Here is a 17,302-nt window from a genome sequence, read left to right on the forward strand (position 1 = left end):
CCAGAAAAGAGTTGTGGAGAAAATCTCCAAATTTTAGAAGAAAATCCACATTCCTCATCAGTCTTCTTGGCTCTAAATTCTAGAAAAAGCCAAGTAACTACTTTTTCCCTCCTTTCTACGCTATTTCTCTAGTTTCAGGATGCTTCTTTGTGGCGTCTTTCACCTTTCAAGTCTGCCCTTGATTTCCCTGGGACAGGACAGATAATTATGAGTCATACCACATGGGGAAAAGAAGAAAAGTAGTTGTTATGGATAATCCTTAACTGTGTTCAAAGGATGATTCTTTGCTGACCGAGATGATAGATGTGAAAGTGTGGATTGGGGAAGCCAGAGAGAACAGAATTGTTCTAATAAGAAAAGAGTGGAAGGTTGGTGAGAAGAAGATAGGAAGGCAGTTAGTTTGAACCAGAGGATAGAGCAGCTGTGGGGAGAAAGGGTTGAGAAGACAGTAGGAATGACATGTCATCAAAGAGGAACTTTGAAGGAAACAGAGATGTCTAATGAGGATTTTTAAATTAAGTTTTGCCTTATGGTATCAGATGTATCCTTTTGTCTTTCCACAGAAAAATCTGAATTATTCACTAATACTTTATAGAATTAGATTTATTTTTAGGGAGTAGTGGAAACAAGAACAGAGGTTGCCAATAGGATCAATTTATTTACTTTAAGGCCAATGTACTCCACACTCAGCTTATATGTGTGTGTGTGATACAGAACCTCTTAATCTCAAGTTTGCATGCCTGATGTGTGGTAAGCCAAACAGTGAGACAACAGTGCTTGGAGATGGAGAAAGGTTTATTTGAGTTGGCCAAAATAAGAAGGCGAGAGCACAGGTTCACTCAAATATGTCTTAACAAGAGAGAAAACAGGGAGTTTTATAGAGCTAAGGTGCTTGGCTGGAGGAGTTTTGGAGCAACAAAGGAGTCACTCCTGATAAGCCCCTGGGCAATCTCCAGTGGCTACTGGAGGCTGGCCATCCTGTGATCCCAACCTCCCTGAAGGCGTTCTGTTTCTTCTGCAAAACGAACCTGTAAATCCTAGAGACATGAGTCACTCCTCAGAATAAACAAGAAAACAGCAAATTGATAAGATTCATCCACGTCTGTGCTGGGAACAAGGTCAAAGACAATCATGTTCTTATTGAATATATCTACATTAACCCTCAGGTACCTGGCTTCATGTGGAGGGAGGAGTGCAGGAAGAATGTGGATATCTTGTGCTTTCACCTTCTGTCTTCTGTTCCCACGGACATCTCTATTTTCAGAACTTGATGACTTAATCGCTACAAATAGCTAAGGAGAGAGAGATAAAGATTATTTGTGAGATTTTAAGCCTTGTGGATCATCATATGCTAGGAAGAAAAGCCTTCTTGGTGCAGCCTGTTTAGAATCAGTTTTAGAAGTGATGCTGGGATAGCTAAGAGGTAGCAGGATATGTAGGTGTAAGCCATTGACAGAGAGGGCTGAAGATAGACTTGGGGTCATAAGAACAGAGATGAGAATTATGGCAGAGAGAAGACAGCTCCTAGACGAACAAGCATTTGAACACACTAAGGTCAGACTTAGGAGAAGGCCCTTCTCTCAGAGTATGATTTAGGAGTGGTGGGAAGCCTGATAAATGCTCTCCATCTGCTGGTTGGTACTTGAACTCCCAGTCTTGGGTCTTTATCCCTTTCATTTAGGTGAAGCCTTTGATACTTCTGCTTGCCTCCTGCGGTATAAGCACAATGCCTTACACAGTAGTTGCTAAACTGATAAAATCCAGATGCCCTGGGGATAGAAATACAAATATTGCATGGGCTACACTTTCACTAAAAAATTATTTGCTGTCTCTGAAATTTAAAATTAACTGAGTGTTCTGTATTTTTATTTGCTAAATCTGGAGACCCTGTCTGGAAAGTCTCAACAAAGTTAGCAGATGTCAGTCATTTAACACTGAATGTAAATTAATTTGTCAGACTTTTCTTTTTCTCGAAAGCAGATTTTTTATGAGAAAGGATAAGTCTATGAGCCAAGTGTGGACAAAAGAAGAGTCAGGACAGTGGCCCCCAGGAATCCCACTGTGGAGAAAGAATAAATAACAAAAGAGTAAGAGTTATCTAAGGGCACAGTGGTGGAGATGTGTGTGGGGTGATGGAGGGAATCTGTGACAAGGGGAACAGCAGGAACCAGGGCAAAGAGGTGAGAATGACTATGGTATGAGTTTAGGAAATCTGACCAATCTAGTATCACCTGCATATAAAGAGGGAGGCAGGGAGAAGTAAGAATGAAGTAGACTAGGGACGGATCATGGAGTGTCTTATATGCTATGGACTTTGACATTATCCAAAAGGTGATGGGAAGTCTTTGGAGGGTTTTGAGGATGGGTTTGCCGTGCCAGATTTGCAGCAATGTGCAAGGAAGATAGAGGTGGCAGGGCATTATCAACACCTGTCTCTTCCAGATTTCAGCATTTGCCTGGGTGATCCATTATGAAGCATCATTTACATGAGTTACCTGGGGACTTTCACGATCCGTTATTCTCACCTTTCTCATTTATAGGGCAAAGTATCCTACTATTGGCCTGAGACTCTCTGGCCCCAGGGTATTTATCCACAGGCCAGGCATTGTGAGTTTATTGTTTGTCTACAGCCTTGACTGAGCTTTTGTCAACTCATCCACAATAGTTTGATTTGATAATTCCAGTAGTGAGTACAAAGCTCACTAATCATAGCCCTCTCAAGCAGCATAAGAATATATATTGTTATATAATGTATAAAACTCAGTCATCTTAATACAGGGTGTGGTAATATGACTCACAGGGCAAAGTAGTGTCATTGAGAAAGCAGGAACAGTAATTTGCAGTTGAGGCTGGAACTCATATACAAAATCTTTCATTTCCCCTTGTCTTCATGAAGTTCACCAATTAGGCATCTTATAGGTGTTTTCTGGGCTGATTGATATCTCTTTTCAAAATAATTCTGAAAAACATCATCTATGAACATATTCTCATTGAACGTATACATATATATGAACATATTTTCGTTGAAAACATATAAATATATACATGTGCATTTACGTAAGTGAGAAAATATGTATTATTTTGTTACTTGCTTTTTTTCATTATACAATATATTTTGGAGAGGTCCATGTCAGGCTGCACTCATACATTTTATTTTATATTGTTTTACACTAGAGGGTATTTGAGTTGTTTCCAGTTTTTCACCATAACAAACAAAGCTGCACTGAAAGTCCTTGTTCATCCATCTTTGTGCATTTATGCAAATATTTCTATAGGACAGATTTCTGGAAGTAATGACTCCTTTTTCAATATTCACTTGAGTAATGGAAACCCTAGTTTGGAATGAATTCAGTGCTTCACTGTTGTTTGTTGAGCACGTAGAGGTGGCTCCTGCATTTGAACCTGGCTCTTGATTCTTTCTATCACAGGTCTGGTGGCCCCCACTGTGAACGAATAGTTGTCACACTGGATAAATGGCAGAGGCAGTCAATGATCGGAAGGCTTCATCAGAGGGCAATGAATGATGTGTCCAGAGAATTATTAAAGCGGAGGCTGGATACTGTAGAGAGCACACAAATATCAATCAAGGGTTAAATTAGGAGAGCTTTAAAACTCCTTTGAACTCTGAAAATTGTGATTGTGTGATTGCAGTACTTATTGTTTTCAGGAAAGATGAGGAAAAGACCTTAATTTGGATACCTTAGGCTGAAAATTGCCGTCACCTGAGTTTTATCTGGCCTGTCCAAAGCTTAAAAATTATAAAAAAAAGTTGCTAAAAACGTTAAAAATCTAGGAAAAAACATAAAAATATCAATACCAGGCTTTCTAAAAAACTTAGAAAATCTGGCTGTGCTGGGCCTGCAAATTTCTTTGTGGAAGAAAAGATTAATTCCTCCATGTTTAATTTGCCAAAAGAATGATTACTATGCAATCTGTCTGCTTCACTCATTTATTTGTCAGTCTAGTCCCTGAAGGCATCCAGGTATGGAGGCTTAGGGATTTCTGTAACACGTAAAGAAGGCAGGTTAGTAGTATGAATCATCCCTTAATAGGTGCAAGACTCATGACATGATTAGCAGGGTGGTTAGTGAAGGTTCTGTGATGATATTTTCTTTTCTCAGGGAGAGGTGATTAACAAACACGGGCATTAAGGCTCTGGTTACATCTCTTTTATATGAGACAAGAAAAGGTAGTCAATGAAGCCACACCTTATTAAATCGAAACAGAGGACAACTGAATCAGCCTGGGTCACTGAAATTCAATGTAAGATGTGAACTTTAAATACATGCATGGGAATTTCAGCTATCACTTCCTGTGGCTTTAAAATTTTGTTTACCTAATATTCATTTTGCCTTTGTGGGGGCCTGGAATTGGCCACCCCAAGATATGTCTCTTTGGCAGGATGATTATTTGGGGCTGGTTACTTTGCAGACAGGAAAGCAACTGAAGAGTAAAATTTACTTACCCTTTGTAAGAGACATTTACATTGTAAAGGAAATCTCCATCTGTAAAGATGTCTCCCTCTCTGTACCAGGAAGAAGGGGAGATGAACTTATCTCTAAAAACTCTTAATCAATGGGGAAGGCAAGGACTTAAATCTGCATTTGTTTATTGTGCTTATCTGGTAACCTCCTGTAACTGACTCCCCCCACCCCCAACATCCTCCTTTGTCTTTAGCTGGATATGATATTTAAGGTGGGGGCTTCAGCCATTTTGGTGAGTTGCTCAGCTTGCCTGAGCCTCTCCCATGTATACATGTTATAAAGCTTTGTTTAATCTTCTCTTGCTATTCTGTCTCATGTGAATTTAATTTGTTCTCTGGCCAGAAGAACCCAGAGAGGGTAGAGGAAATGTCTTCCTCCCCTACACCTTTATTTGTTACTAAAAACCATATTATGACACTGCATCTAGGTATATGTTTGTTGATTATCAAAGCATTATATTACCAGGTTGTGGTCTTATCTTTTTAAAGAAATTGGTAAATACAGACCCAGGTGGTATGTCCAAGGGACTGCCTTTGGATCTGTGCAGCTGCCTAGTAACTAGATTCTGTTTCAGACCTTCCACTCAAAGCCCAGACCTTTGCAAGGAGTGGAAAGAGAATCTCCCTTGCCACTAGAAGTCCTTGCTTTCCTCTGCAGACTCACCCTTGCCTTTCCCAATAACATCCAAAAATGTGAAATACTTAGGATAGATCTGACATAAGATAGGTAAGACCTATATACTAAAAACTACAAAATAATGCTGAGAGAAATTTAAAAAGGTCTAAATAAGTGGAGAGATATACTACATCATGGGTTGAAGATTCCACATTGTTGTGATGTCAATTCTCCCCATCATAAAACACCCTTTAAAAAGTTTATTAGGGGCTGGCCCCATGGCTGAGTAGTTAAGTTTGTGTGCTTTGCTTCAGCATCTGGGGCTTGCCGGTTTGGATCCTGGGGACGACCTACACACCACTCATCAAGCCATGCTGTGGTGGCGTCCCACATAGAAGAACCAGAATGACCTACAACTAGCATATATGACTATGTACTGTGGCTTTGGGGAGAATTAAAAAAAAAAGGGGAAGATTGGCAACAGATGTTAGCTCAGGGTCAATCTTCCTGACCAAAAAGTATATTTAAAAAATAAAAGTTCATTAAACTCTGTTCAGCCTGCAAATCTGTGCTCACTCTGATTCACCCTCTCATATTCTTCCTTATCTCAAACATCTCCAAGCTTGCCAACTCAGCATGTGAAAAACCTTTTAGAGTATAGATTCTCATTAGAAAGGGAGAGACTGAATATTTTCAATTTTATTTAGACTTTGAGTTAAATAAGCCAGGATTCATTTTCACATCTGCAGGAAGGGAAAGAGGAGCTCTGAGATTTTATACTTGTACACATGTGTATACAGTCTCATGTCACTTAACCATGGGGATACGTTCTGAGAAATGCGTCATTAGACAATTTCCTCATTAGGCAATTTTCTCATTGTGTGAACGTCATAGAGTGTCCTTATACAAACCTAGATGGTACAGCCTACTACATGCCTAGGCTACATGGTGCTAATCTTATGGGACTACTGTTGTATATGCAATCTGTTGTTAACCAAAATGTCATTATGCAGTGCATGACTGTACATATCTGTAATTAAACTTCTAGGCTAAACTCTGATACTCAAAGGAGTTTCTCATTAATAAAATGTTAGCAAAACAGCTGGAAGAAGCACTGGGAATGAAAGTATTCTGAGCAAATTGTAAAAGGGTTGGGGTCTCTGAACTTCACTGACAGCTCTTGTCCTGGGGGGCTTTACTGTCTGATCCCATTGGGTCAGGATGGCATTTCTGGCCCCATTCCACTTCCCTGGTCACATCAGCTGAAACTGGTATGGGTTGCTGCAGGGACCAAAGTACACCTCCAGGGCCAGCTGGGGATCATGAGGAAGAGTCACGGTATGTTAGGCTTGGCCCTTATGTAGGAGCCCAGCTCATCCACGTGTGTGATGTAATCTGTCTTCAAAGTCTGCCTCTGGCCAAACCCGATAAAAGAAAACAATATATTAGAATAAGTGTCACAGTTGCAAATAGAAGCACATTTTCTATCTCAGAGAAGTAGTATTTTAGTTAGCACCTCCAGTAATATCCATACTCCTTTCTTTTCCAAACATTGAATTTATCATTTATTCTTTGGCAGTAAATGAACTAAGTAAGCTGTTTTTTTTCCCTCCTTCCTAATCTCTATCCAAGTTTGAGATCACTTCGGACTTTTGCCTCTGGTCACGTGGGCTGGAGTAAACCGACTCTAGGGTCTCAAGCTGACGTATTAACTTGTTTTGCCCTTCAACACGTGAGTCTTCCTTATCTGACCTCGCTTAGGATCTGTCTCAATGTTAAACTCTTACATCCATGTGTTTAACATTGGATTTATGCATGGTTTTAATATTGCTGCAATTCGCTAATATAAATTGTTTCATTTTTTTAGTTGGCACGTGGGCTCATTTGCTTTTCGGAACCCTGAAGAGCAGCCTACCATTTACGCAATAAGATTGATGCTGAGGCCCCTCTTTTTCCTCCTCTTTGTTCCTATTAGCCTCTAATATAAAGGGTAGTAAGTGGAGTGAGCTGCTGACTTTTGGCACACAGCAGGGCCCCCGTCACAGAGCCGTCCCGGGAACTGGAGGAGTGCAAGGGAGTTTTGTGGAGTTCGAGGATTCCACGTCTTCTTTTGTCTAGGTCCTTAGCCAGCGACCACCTTGGGGCATTCAATGAATGACACGTTGGGGGCTTGAAAGAGGAAAGAAACTTCCTAGACAGTCACTTATTCATCCGTTAAGTGTGATCCATTATCTAACTATTCTTTCAACAAATTTCCATATGTAATTTGAAAAGGATTTACTTTTATAGAAGTAATTAATATGAAAAAATTACATTTGTATAGCTACTTAAATGCCTTTCTATAAATCCCATTTATGGTGTAGTTGGATGAATTAGATGTGAATAATCTTTTAGGAGAAAGTACTAGGGCAGGTGAACTCAATAAAATTCTTCATTTGGTGCTCTTATTACAGCACTGCTACTGTTCCGTTTCCAGCTCACTGACTTGCTGACAGACATGCGGCTGGTGGAAAAGGAGCTCTTGGAGAAAGCATTAGAGTCCTCTGTCAGTCTCCACACTATTGACAGTTCGAGTTGGATAATTCTTTGTTTAGGCGGACTGTCCTCTGCATTATGGGATGTTTAGCAGCATCCCCGGCTTGCACCCATGAGATTAGATTAGCATGTCCTTTTCACTTGCAAAGACCAAAAACGTCTTCAGACTTTGCCAAATGTCCTCTGGGGGGCAAAATCACCCCTATTGAGAACTTCTGCTCTAGAGTTAGACAGAAGAAGTGTAATGACTACTATTTGTCCATCTAATACTGCTTGATTATAGCAAATGTTCCAAAAATGTGAACTTTGACTAGTGACAATATAATACAATATATTAACGTTTTCCTATATATCAAGGCAAATTTTAGGATTTATTTCATTAGCAAGTAGAATCTCTCTCTTTCTTTTTTCTTCTGCTTTATTTCCCAACTCCCCCTCCCCCACCCCCCGCCCCCGGGTACATAGTTGTATATCTTAGTTGCAGGTCCTTCTAGTTGTGGGATGTGGGACGCTGCCTCAACGTGGCCTGACGAGCGGTGCCATGTCCGCGCCCAGCGTCCGAAACCTGGGCTGCTGCAGCGGAGTGCGCGAACTTAACCACTCGGCCACGGAGCCTACCCAAGCAAGTAGAATCTCTTACGACTTGAGTTTCTTCTCCACTTTCTCATCAATGTTATCCATCATTTCATTTGTAGTTGGCAAGGTATATGAGTCTAGGAAGGAAATGAAGAGAGAAATATTGAAAAAGACAAATAAATCAGAAGTATATAATGACACATGATGAATATCATTCAGTATTTCTGAATTATATCCTTAAAAGATTTTGTAGCAAGAGGAGCTGCCTTTGGTAGCTTTAGCAGAATAACAATTTTCAGAAACAAAGACTCGAGAAGTCAACAAACCTGCTCTGGGAATAGTGAAGCTGGCCTGCAGTCGGAGAGCGACAGCAGACAAATTTATATCCTCAAATCACCCAATCTTATATTTCTGTGACATTATGGAGGGCCTAATCCTCAACAAGCCTCAGGTACACTGCATGCACGTAATAGCTTAACAGTTTCTTCATGTTTCTTTTCTGCATCTTCTTATTAAGAAGTCTCTCAAGAAAGAATCTGGTAAAGTAATTCACTCTAAGGTACACGGCAATTAAAACAGGACAATGGAAGGAAGCATAGGTTTTCCAACATCAGCTTGCAGCCAGGGAGGATATTTTAAGGAGCAGCAGAAAACTTTCAGTTTCTTGCAAATTTCACTACATCAGTGGAGGGCTTATCTGGTTGCTGTTAGTAGTTCATTTGCCTTTGTGACAATGGCAGGAAGTTATTATGACATTCACAGTACATGAACGCTTCCCAGTCACTACTAGCATCTTCTCTCAGCCTGGTAGTACCCTGTGGTCAGGTGTTTGCTGGGCCCCCACTGGAAAGTAAGAGACCAGAATTTTGGTCTGTTTTGCTGGATGTTGTGTTCCAAGTGCCAAGACAGAGCCTGGCACATAGCAGGTGCTCAACAAATATTTGCTGAAATGCATAAATGAAGCCTTTGTTTCATGTAAATTTTTTTGGTGTATGAACTGTATCCAATCTTCCCATAAAACCTCAGATGCTTGGCACTATTGTGCCTTTCAAGAGATAAAAGACAGTAGAAGTATTTTACAGGGGAGCACCCTTATAAAAGATTTTATGAGAGTGTTTATTTAAATAATGATCCTTCGTGATACATTTGAAATGGAGGTTTATTTATTCATAACATTTTTAGAAAACATACACACACTCTATGATTGTAACATTTTCTTCATTACCTATAGTCTAAGTTTTTATGGATAGTATGTTAGGTAAAGTATACTTATATTGGCCAAGATTCTCAAACCCTTAGGTTCGAGACACTTTCAATAACAATGATGATCAATGTGATTGGAGTAAATTGAAATCAATGTATTTGAGACACTGTCTTTCTCCATGTAATCTTCATATTCTTGATTTCCTCACATAAGCATACTGGTAGCCCCTGGAGACCATGGGTCTAGATTGGAGGGAGGGGGAGAAGACTGTCAATAGAGTAGGAGTGACCTGACATTGCTATTCTGACACAGGCTGACACCAAGAAGGTCTCCAGCAGGCCCCTGGCACCCACTGGGGGCCCTTCCAACTTTTGCAATGTACCTTGACATTGCAGTGACCCATTGCTGTCCTCTTGCTTAAAGCTTTGCAAAGTCCTCCCCAATTGCCCTACAAGAAATCTAAGCCCCCTAACACAGCTTATGAGGCCCTCCTTGCTCTGGTCTCTTCCTCCATTTCTTGCCACACTCTGCCTCTGCTTTATATTCCCTTATACCAAAATGTTTCCAGTTCCTCACATACTCCATGCTGTTCCTCATTGTTATGCCTTTCCTAGTGCTGGTCCCTCTTCACGGAATAACTCACTGCCCAACTCCCCTCACCAGAACACCCTAAACCTTCCCCTATTGTGGCATTCCCACTACTCTATTTTAAACTCTGTGAGGTCAAGGAGCATGTCTGTCTGGTTCCCTTTATGTTCCTAGGACCTAGTACAGTGCTTGGCATATAGTAGTTATCCAATAAATGTTCATTGACTAAATGAATGAAAAACAGAATGGCCCCACCTCCTTGCAAACACTTTAGCAGCCCAGTGGGCCTGCAGGTCAGCTGTGGGGATGGCAGCCCCAAGGGACTGGACACAGCCAATCACAGCCAAGTTTGGTTCTCCACCAGTGGGGGAAACTGCCTTTAAACAAGCTGACCTCATTGTTTCTGCTTTTGATGATGGAGTCATCAAGGAAGGGGTAGGTGTAATCATAGCCTGTTGCAAAGATGATGGAGTCAATGGCCTCAAACACAGTCCCATCCTCAAACATGGCTGAGGTCTCTGTGAACTCCTTCACAGAGATGGACACGGTGCCACGTAGGATGTGGGATGGGAGCTCATCATTGAACACAGGCTCTTTCCTCAGGATACTGTACAGAAACAAGAGACAGAGGGCCTTGCTATCAAGTACCTCATTTACAAGAAATATCTGCAACAGTCTGCAGCATTGAAACCAAATTTGAGCAGTTAAATAGCAGCATGAGGACCACTGAACCCTTTTCTTTTAGGCAATTCTTGTCCTATTGCCTATAACAATCTTTAAGAATTTCTGTCTCAGCTGACTCTCTGGGCCCCTTGAAACTTGAAGGTTCTCTTATGGGCACTTATGTTATTTGGAGACTCACCAAATAGACGAGAATAAAACTAATTCCTAGACATAATAAAGTGGTTAAGAGAGCTGACTCTGCAGCCAGTTAGCCAAAGTTTGTAACCTTGCTCCATCCCTTACTAGATGCTACTTCTCCATATTTGTTTCTTTATGTTTAAAATAGGGATAATATAGACTCTACCTTGTAGGGTTGGTGTGAGGATTAAATGAACAATTATCTGTAAAGCACTGAAAAGAGTGCCTTATTATAAGTGACCTGTTCCTATAACTAAGGTCTCATCCTACATGAGGAAACCCAGTCAGCTCTGCGGGATGTTTCATTGCCACGGTTGGTTTCCTTTCATTGGCTTGTGGTCGCAAGAGAAAGTATACAACTTGGATACTGCACTTCAGTTGCCAAAATTCTAGAAATGATGGTTTTTTTTTTTTGGATAATATTCTTCATTTTGACTTAAGTTTCCTTCAGGGATTCTGGAATTTCCTACAACTATCTCAAACACTAAGAAACTTTATAAGTCTTAGAATTTGTCTCTATGCTTCTACACTGTTCTTGACCTCTATAATTCTGCAACCTCTTCTTTTATCTTATAAGGTGGCCAAAAGAAGGTAACAGCAAAACCTGTTTTCCTCCCCAACCCTTCCCCACATGAGAGGTGTCATCAACACCTCAGGGTAACTGGAATCCTTTCCAGGAGGCAACTCAGTTTTCAGAATGAATGGATTTCCAAAATTATGTTTTTGGTTTTTATTTGAGGAAGATTAGCCCTGAGCTAACATCTGCTGCCAGTCCTCCTCTTTTTGCTGAGGAAGACTGGCCCTGAGCTCACATCCGTGCCCATCTTCCTCTACTTTATATGTGGGACGCCTACCACAGCATGGCTTTTGCCAAGTGGTGCCATGTCCGCACCTGGGATCCGAACCGGCGAACACTGGGCCACCGAAGTGGAATGTGTGCATTTAACTGCTGTGCCACTGGGGCAGCTCCCCAAAATTATGTTTTAATTGTCTAAAGGACAAAGCCAAAATATAGCTTGCAGTTACTCTTACAAGACAAAAAATCTTAACTAGCTCACGCTTCGGAACTTTATTACATTAAACATAATTTTAAATGCATGAAATCAACATTTTTTACCTTAGAATATGGAAGTCTGCCAGCCTAGGTGGGGTAAGTGCAATGGAGTCAGGGTTTGTCTATTAAACCTGGCATTTACTATTCCCATTTACACTTTCTCTTACTTTTCCTTAATCCGTTTTTCTAAACACAAGGAAACACTTTTGCTAGCATGGGCCAAAAGGTGAAATTTCTAATGAATCCTTTCTTTCCTTACCCACTTAAATATTTTTCTTTTCTATTGATATACTGATTCTTCTCCCTAGGATGCCTTTCTAATGAGTAGGTGTTGGGCTCTGTCTCTATAGAGAAGTAAATAAACAAGCTTACCAGTTATACAGGCTCCATCAGTTCCGTGACTCTCCATTGCGCTGCATGCTCCGTGCTTCCTGACTGTCCTGCAGAGATGTCACCCCATCGGTGGCAGAGGAGGTGTGTACATTCATTTTGAGACTTCCTACTTGCTCAGAAATGTTGATTAACACTACTTTGTTAATTACTCCTTAGAAGCATATCAGAAAATTTGAGACTAATAAGAACCAATATTTGTAAAGCTTTATAGTTTACAAAGTAATTCTTATATTTTTTATCCTATTGAATACCACAACAGACTTGAGGAGTAGGTGTTATTATTGCTATCCCCATTTACCCATAAACATGGACAAGATATTCCTCAGAAAAACAATTTATGAGTTGGCTCAGCCCTCAAAATTCTACACTATGGCTTCTGGCTACCATACATGATTCCTGCATGTCAGGGCGATCCAGCTGCCTGCTCCATCCCCATTTTGTATTCTTCCATACTCCTTTCCTCCCTCAACTAATTTCAATAAGATTTTCATCCCATACATGGTCTCAGGTATATCACGTCACCTATGCATTCTTTAATTTAACCCCTCGAGTCTCAATGAGACAACCAAAGTAAGACCTAGAGAGAAGAAATTCAGCTGAAATGAGTACCCCACTCTTTTGAATGATAAAACACGTATTATTTGTAGTTCCCATTTAAAGGCATCAGGTCATAGTTCTCACTCTTAAACCACATGTTCATCTTCTTGACATATAACAAGTCAGAGGCAAATGAAGGAAGGGTGTTCTGGAGAAAAGATGCAAAGCGGGTAACATACAGTACGTCCCAAGGATAGCCATCTGTCGGTGTCGCAATCCAATGTGCACATCAGGATAGATGCGGAGAGGGCTGATGGCCACTCTGAGTTTATTATAACCAGTGTTTCAATATATACATTGCTTACATCTGTTAAACATACACAGGTGTTCCGGATGAAGTAATTAGCGAATGCCAAGAATTCTTAGTGATTTCTCAAGGAGCCCTCCCTTGGCCTCTGTTTTGATATCATGTTATTGCTGTGCTCCTATATTTTTATCTTGGAGCGAGCAAGGTCTCTTAGGCAACGGTCCCTCCTGCTCCTGATATCAATATTGTTTCTCCATCTGTGCCCCCCAGGCGGCCGCCGCCTGTCTTAGGTTGCCCCCCCAGGGGGTCTTACCCGTCATTGGCTAACCGGCCTTCTCACCTCCGGGTCACAGTTTGTTGGCAATCTTTTTCCAGTGATTATTAACCCTTCCTGTGTCAGGGGCGGCTACACCATCATCCCAAAACTGACTCATGACCCAGGAACCACTTCTGGTACTGATAATGGCCTGTGGGAAAGGCAACATGGGTTTCAAGATCACTCTGTAAGAAGTAAGCAAATATGACACGATTATGGACATCTCCATACATTTCCCTCAATATTCAGGCAGGAGCATTTTTAAAGAGGTGGGTCAAGATGAATAGCCCATGACTGAAGGTAGGTAGAGGCAGAACAGCTCCCTCTCTGCACCCCAGAAGGCTAGTGCATAGCTGTTGAAAGAATAAGAACCTGGCATCTGGGGACAAAAGGGCTCTGTATTCAAGTGTGACTGACAGGTTTAACCTTCACGTACTCATACCCAGATGGTGGGTCTGGGAGGGACCAGCCAATCCAGTGAGCCGCAGCAGGAGTGGGTGGCGGTAGTTGCTGGGTTGGATGGGGGAAATGTAGCTAAGCCTCTAGCTGAAATTAGGCTCAGAAGATGCCAAGGATTTAGTTCTGGTCTCTGTCCCCTTTCTCCTTTCCAGCCCTCCCTACACATCCACCCCAGCGCCTCTGCTGGACATCCCAAATCATGGCAGCTGCCTCAGCCCTGAGACAAGCCTGGCTGCTTATCTATTTTACCGTCTTTCTAATAACCCAAGGGGATTTGACTTAAAAATAAATCCTTAGGTTTTATTTACAGCTACTTAAGAATTTATTTATCAAGAACCTATTTCTTTAAAAATATGTTAAGTTCCTTCAGGGTCTACTGGTCATGTATGACTCAGTTGGAGCCCTTTGGGAGGTCTTCCTTGACTTCGTTCAGGCTGTTAGGTTCTCTTTTCACAGTGCTGCCACTGCCACACTTAATGTCACTGAAGTCTCATGACCTCCTCTTGCCATGGTTTGTGTACCTGTCATCCAACCTCCACCCATTACTGCTCCTTGAAGTCAGGAAGTAGTCTGACTTACTTCTGTATTTATTTCTAGTCTGGCATAGTTCTGACACATAAGTCTCAGATGTTTGTTGATCACTGGTTGATGAATTGAGAAACGATACTAAGAACCAAATCTTATGTATCTTCCAGACCTTCAGAGTGGGGAGCACAGCAGCTCTTGCATGGTAGCTGATAAGAAATACTGTTAAATAAATAAAGGTAGAGCTTGACTAGCACACAGTTTGCTTGGAGGTGATCAGAAGATAAAATTGAAGCCCAAAATGCACACTTACCTCTGGTTCCAGCAGAACATACTTGCTTACCAGCATGGGCCACATTACCTTGCTTCATGGAGAGAATGTCTCAAGTCCTCCTGATTTGATGGGCACATAGAATAGTTGGATCCCTTGTGGCATGACATGGCAAACACCCTCCCCAGTGCCCGGGCTGTCGATTCAGTAGCACAGTTGTAGCCTAGGATGGCTTCCCCAAATCTTTTATGTCATGTACCTATGTAGCCAGATGACTGAGTTCGACAGAAACGTCAGATCCTGAGTTCCCCAGGTCAATCACAAGGACCCTTTGCCCCTCGAAGGCTTCTGGGCCCCTATAGTCACGGCTGTGGCGGTAGCGGCCTTGAAACTGGTGTAGGCCTAGTGAAACACAGGTAATGGTTTCAGTTGATTCTCAGAAGAAATGCTGAAGAATCACTTTTTTATTTTTTTTAAACCTAATATCAATCTTAATTTTTAAAAAAGTTCCCTAGTTGAAATGCTTCTATCCTTTTAGTGGTTTTTGATATTAAACTTCCAAATAATTACTTTAGTACCTTAAAAAAAATACTTAAGGGATGGGAACTTATATTTTGATAATAATAATGGCTAGAATTTATTGAGTACTTACCATGGGCTAGGCCCTCTGCTAAAGGGTTTATATGTCTTGGACATTTAGTCTTTTTTTTTTTTTAACAGTTTAATGATGTTTAATAAATTTATATGTAACCACCACAATCCAGCTTTAGAACATTTTCCATCATCTTCCAAAATTCCCTGGAGCCCATTTGTAGTCAACTCCCCTCGCAGCATGAGGCTAAGAAGAAAAAGAAGGTGTTCCTGTAAGTCACTCAGTGCCGTTTTGAGGGCGGTGTGAGGGACAGAGTGAACGCTTGGACGGTGAACTTACAATGAACTAGGAGGAAGTGAAGTTTTTGTGACGAGGAATTATTTCTAATACATGGTAAGTAGCCATGCCGGGTAAGACAGGAGGGGCTGAAGCGTCACGGGACACACAGCGCATGATAATGAGAGCAAATATTTACGCAGTGCGAATGCTGCCCCGGGGCTCTTCTAAGCACTTGTGCAACACACAGTAACCCTCTGCGGTGGTACCACGCCCATCCCACCTCACTAAGAGAGAAACTCAGGCCCAGGCAAAGTAAATGAGCAGATGAGGGATGGAACTTGGATTTAAAACCAGGAAGTCTCGTTTTAAAATCCACACAGTCATCAACTACTTTACGCTTCCCATCAGCGTCACCTGGGTTACAAAACCTGACTAAATATGAGGGAGACATTGTATAAGTTGGAGCCAGCTGATGAATGATGGTTAAGATTCTGGGACGCAGAATGAGCAGCCCAGGAAAGAGGCACCGGGTGCAGGGCTAAGGCTGTTTGAACCGGCTGCACTACCAGTGACACAAGTGGAGGTGCTGGTGTGAAGTAGAAAGTTTTGGTGGGAGTGAGAGGGAAGCAATAACTGAGAAGGAGCTAGGCAAGCACACTGGCAACAGTCTCTCTTGGAACGAGTGTCCTCTGGCAGAGACCAGGTTAGCCATTTAATCCTGATAACATCTCTGAATGGCAGGTAGTGGTATTATCTCTATTTTAAAAGACAAGGAAATTGAAACAAAGAGGTAAGTGGCTTGTCTAAGGTCACATGGTAAGGAACTGAGGACTCAGGAGTTGAACCCAGGTATTCTAAGCCTACACTCAGAACCCCTAAATATACTGCCTCTATCATTAATGGTTTCAATCTTCTATTCTCCCTGAATCTCTACTCTTTTCATTATCTCAGCCTATGAACATCATGCCTTGAGATGGGAACTCCAATATTTTTGAGCAGACACGTGTTCCTGTGGCAGGGAAGGAAGGAAGGAAGGAGAGCCTTTAGCATAGCACCTGGCACAGAGCTGGCCGTTCTCCACCTTAGTCCTCTTATACTAATTACCCCCAGTTTAGCTCTGTGTTTATAGTCCTGATGTCCTACATGGTTCTGATCTCATACTCATGCTAAAAAACACAACTAAATGGTCCAAAGGAGGCTGCAGCTTTTAGCCTATTTGAGCAGCTGTATGGAGTTCAGTGAACTCTTCACCTTCTATTTTGAAGTAGTTTCCAACTTTGGCGTAACCGGAATCACCTGAAGGGCTCCTTAGATCGTAGACTCCTGGGTCTCACTCCAGGTATTTCTGATTCAGCGTGTCTGGGGGAGGCCGGAGAATTTCCCTCAAGTTCCCAGGTGATGCTGATTCTGCTGGTCCAGGGAGCACCCTGTGAGAACCACTGCTCTGTTGTAAATGAATTCGGCGCTTGAGGAGCCACTGAACTCACCAGTTAGTGATATTCTCTCCTTATCAAAGAAACACAGGAAACCGGAAGCCTCAGAACTTGTGTTAAATCTTGGCACTTCGTTTTAAAACCACTGTGTAGTTGAAAAGTGGCTTCTTTTCTAGAAGTGATTAAAGGCTAAATGGAAAATAAACATTTCCTCTCTGTTGCAGGGAGAGGATAAGCGTTCACACAATGTGCTGCCTTGAAAGCCCATTTAAC

The 17,302-nt window shown here is 41.7% G+C and overlaps 1 long non-coding RNA gene across 2 annotated transcripts; it reads right to left on the minus strand.

Moving 5' to 3' along the window:
- Positions 1–493: 493 nt before the first annotated feature.
- LOC139041965 (uncharacterized) lies at positions 494–17,243 on the minus strand. 2 transcript variants are annotated; one of them, XR_011498072.1, is made up of 7 exons: positions 16,848–17,243; positions 15,378–15,563; positions 12,290–15,127; positions 8,537–10,609; positions 8,275–8,347; positions 2,799–6,513; positions 494–1,292 (listed from the first exon to the last, which is right to left on the minus strand). It is a non-coding gene; the product is annotated as an uncharacterized lncRNA (long non-coding RNA). The 2 variants fall into 2 exon arrangements; XR_011498073.1 differs by lacking the exon at positions 8,537–10,609.
- Positions 17,244–17,302: the final 59 nt, after the last annotated feature.

Source organism: Equus asinus, chromosome 25 (assembly GCF_041296235.1).
Source record: "Equus asinus isolate D_3611 breed Donkey chromosome 25, EquAss-T2T_v2, whole genome shotgun sequence".
NCBI classification, from domain to species: domain Eukaryota; kingdom Metazoa; phylum Chordata; class Mammalia; order Perissodactyla; family Equidae; genus Equus; species Equus asinus.